Raw genomic sequence first — 4,093 nt, 5'->3', positions numbered from 1 at the left:
CCGAACCCTCGGCGGGAGCGCCGCCATGCTCCCAAGCGGTGCACTGTAGCAGTGCGCCACCGGGCCGGCCCGTGGGTGCCAGTTTTTTAGAAGATATCCAACAAACTTTTTTACTCCAAAAATGAATGCCCCTACTTTTCAGAGTGTTACCATTCTTTGATAGGAGACTTGAGCAACTTAACAGTTTTGCTATAAAAACAAATTGCTCATTATAACAAACAAAAAATGTAAAAAAAAAAGCCAACAAAGGACATACTATTTTTCACAGTTAACAGTAAATAAAAGTACAATAAGTATTCAAGTAGGGCAGATAGTATAAAAGCCACGTGAGTATTTGGCATGTCATTTTTTAAAGTACCTCTGAGGGTCCCTGCCATTGCTTATTGTGGTCATGACTGTTTGATTATTAGCTGTTCCTGGTAGCCGTGGATTTACAGATCCTTCGCCATTGCTTCTACCAGCATATGAAAATCCGTGTCTGTTGATTTAGGGCCAGTTTGAATGCTTTCTCACTGGTCCAAATGTATCTGTGCCATATTACTATTCATGGGATTATTCTTCTGTTCACCACATGCCCCTTTGTTCTGCTGTCCTCAATAATCTCGGTTAGGCTCACTGAAATTTGGTACTTCTGAATAAATCATAGAAACTTCCCCAATTTTTTGAAGTTCACCGCCCCTTCCAGTATAGTGTCACACATTCTTTCCACATGGGTGCATACCTTCTGGTTAACCAAATAATATCCCCTGGCTGTATAAGACCTCCCATCTCATCCAACATGGAAATAGTGATGCTGTCCATCTCACTGGCTACTTCGCATGATCTCGCTTCATGGCCATTTTTGGTTTTGCTCACACATCCTATCTCCAAGACAATAAAGATGACATTTAAATTTTTCAGTGTGAGCTTAATATCTTTTATTGGGGAACACATGTAATCCATAGCAATAGTTTAATACAAAAATAGAACACCAGACAACTACCTTCTTGGTTGAAAATTTTCATAGTAAGAAACTTGTTCAGAAACTGATAAAAAGTGAAGAAAACTGACATAAGGCAAAACATATGTCTTGAACTTAGCAAATATTTCTCTATAAGTTTCTGAAGGCTGCAAAGCTTAAAGAGTAAGTTTGATTTAATGATGTCACATAGTATGTTTGTTAATTTTATGTGTCAAATTGACTAGTTTATGGGGTGTCTAGATATTTGGTTAAATACTATTGTGGGTGTGTCTGTGAAGGTGTTTCTGGATAAGATTAACATTTGAAGGTTCTAGCAGGGGAGCACAGCTACTTGTATACACTTGACTGAAGAAAGGTCCTCTCCTGTTAGAGAAAGTCATCGTCTAACACCGAGTGTGCAGCTTTTGAAGGTATGCACGTGGAGCAGTGAGGGAGAAAGGGGACACACACTTGGCCAGCCAAATCAGCCAAATCAACCCTGGCTATCAGTGGGGTGACAGATGTCACAGCCAGATTACCCTCACATCCAGATTAACATTTGAATCTGTAGACTGAGTAAAGCAGAGTGGCCTCCCCAATGTGGGTGGGCCTCATTCAACTTGTTGGAAGCCTGAATAGAACAGCAAAGCAGAGGAGGAAGGGAGAACTTATACTCTCTGCCTGATGGTCTTTGAACTGGGACATTTGTCTTCTCCTACCTTTGGACTCAGACTGGGACTGGTACTTACACTATCAGCTCTCCTGGTTCTCAGGACTTCAAACTCAGGCTGGAAGTGTACCATTGGCTCTCTTGGGTCTCCAGCTTGCCGACAGCAGATGATGGGTTTTCTTAGCCTCCACAACCCCCACATAAGCCAGTTTCTTTGGTTTCTCAGAGAACCCATAGAAACTGCTTCTTTCCTTTTGACATTCTGTCTAATCACATTTAAGCATTGCAAATCTGTAAACACACATCCCAACACAGAGCAAAGCAAAAACAAAGGCAAAAGATATCTCAAAGGAAAGAAATGTCATACATTTCCTTTGCTATTATTTTTAGTCCTTATGATACAGCATGCATACAAAGAAATAACTTCTTTCTGTAATGAGGGAACAATAATTTCAAGAGGACACCAGGAAATCGGTAAATGTTAGAAAAGAAAATCAGAGAATCACTCATTCATCATTTTACATAAAAAAATTTCCCCCATGGAGGACACTCAACTTGCACAAGTGCCAAAACTGAGATATGGCAATAGTAAGAGAGTATCATGTATTGAATAGTTATTACATGCTTCCACACTGTGCTTTACATTATTATTGCATATGACAATCACTGAACAAGAGATATATACTTTGATTATCCTAGTCTTTCAAATGAAAAATTAGCTCGTAAATGTTAAGCAACACGGTGCGGGGCTCACAGACATGTGGTCAAACCATGCTTTAAACTCCAACCTTTGACTCTGGAGCAGTGTTTCTCTAAGGTTAATGCACTTACAAATCACTTGGAGATTTTGTTAAAATACCTGGCTCCCACCTCAAAGTCTGATATAATTGATAGGAAGTGACCCTCTAGCAAATGCATTTAAAAAATCTCTAGATGATTATAATGTGTAGCTTTGGTGGCACCCCCTACTCAGAGCCCCGTATGGTGTGTCCCCTATATACTTCGTTTACCCTTAAGAAAAAAAAAAAAGCATTAAGAATACAAAGTGCGAAATTTCCTTCTCCTTAATATTGGATTTGATTTTTAGCAAGCAGGAGAAACTGGAAAAGAGGAGTGGTATTTGGTGGGAGGAAGTTTTCATGGAAAACATTTTTGATACAATTATGATAGAAAATGAAGATCATATGGGGAAATGAATGTTATTATGCCAATGTTCTAAACCAAAATTATTTCAATAATATTAGCAATAACAACAACAATGTTCCAATTGTTTTAGACTAATTTGAAATACTTCCCTTACTAGAGAGGTAGATTGGCTATTCTTCCTAATTCATTTCCTCCCTGTGATAGAATTAAACATCTAAGACCTTTGCCATGTGAGTTTGCAGCACCTCCCACCAGAACAGGTGAAGAATATGTCCTGTCTACTGATGTTGGGCTTGGTATGTGATTTGCTTTAGCCAGTGGCCTCTGCCTGCCTTGGGGATCCTTTTCAGCAACTTATAAACATACTGAAGTTCTCACTTCTTTTCTTTCTTAAGCCTTGCTTGATCTTACCGCCCCATATCTCCTTCCCTTCATGGCCGTACTTCTTGAAAGTGCTATGTTCCTTATCTCAACTTTCTCCTCCTTCACTCACTCCTAACCCTACAAATCTCCACCCACAAATTGACAGCCTATATAGACATTTCTCAATCTTTACTCTTGTTCAGCCTCTCTGCAGAATTCCACAGTGGTGACTATGTGCTATTCCTGTGAGTTCATGTCCCTTAGAATCCTTTAGCCCGTGGCCAGTGTTCATTCTGCCAGAGACTTTAGGTGAACTTGCTGGGTTCCTATTAACATTTTGTGCTTCTGCCATCAATTCTGAGAAAATTTTGCCTCAGGTAATCACTGATGACAGAATGAGAGACACATGGAACACATCTGAATCCAAACCCCAGCCACTCCCATACAAGTCCTGTGAGTCGCAGCTGATCCCAGAACCGTGAGTGAGACCTAAATCCCTTCTATTACAAGCCACTACATTCTAGAGGATTTTTGTTTTTCATTATGAAAAACAAAATAGGGGAAGGGAACTGCCTAATACAACTGTATTTAAAGCAAAACCTTCTGTATTACATGTTGATTATTTTTTCATTGGCCAACATCTAAAACACTACCTATCTTCCTAATATTTTGGGAATTCCTGAATAAATTCTAGTAGAAGGCAGCTGTCTCCTTTCTATGAAAGTAAAAAAAAAAAAAAAAAAAAAAAAAAAAAAGCCAGCTAGGTTAGGGCATGTGACGAGGCTCAGCCATCAATCAGCCTTGCCCATTGAAAAATCTCATCCTGGGGGAGACTGCAGAGGAGAGATATAAATGATGGCATTTAATTTTGGTAATGGAAGTAGCACAAGCTGGGGGGTGCCATATTTAAAAGTGGTTGTAACACTGGTTTCCTCACTGGATGTTTCTGTGACACTATTTTGGCTGGCCTCCTA

At 39.7% G+C, this 4,093-nt stretch overlaps 1 pseudogene; it reads right to left on the bottom strand.

The window, feature by feature from the left end:
- Positions 1 to 342: 342 nt before the first annotated feature.
- On the bottom strand, positions 343 to 942 carry LOC103599494 (annotated as a pseudogene).
- Positions 943 to 4,093: the final 3,151 nt, after the last annotated feature.

This window comes from Galeopterus variegatus, unplaced genomic scaffold (genome assembly GCF_000696425.1).
Source record: "Galeopterus variegatus unplaced genomic scaffold, G_variegatus-3.0.2 Scaffold2986, whole genome shotgun sequence".
NCBI lineage: Eukaryota > Metazoa > Chordata > Mammalia > Dermoptera > Cynocephalidae > Galeopterus > Galeopterus variegatus.
This window is presented reverse-complemented; position numbering and strand designations above follow the sequence as displayed.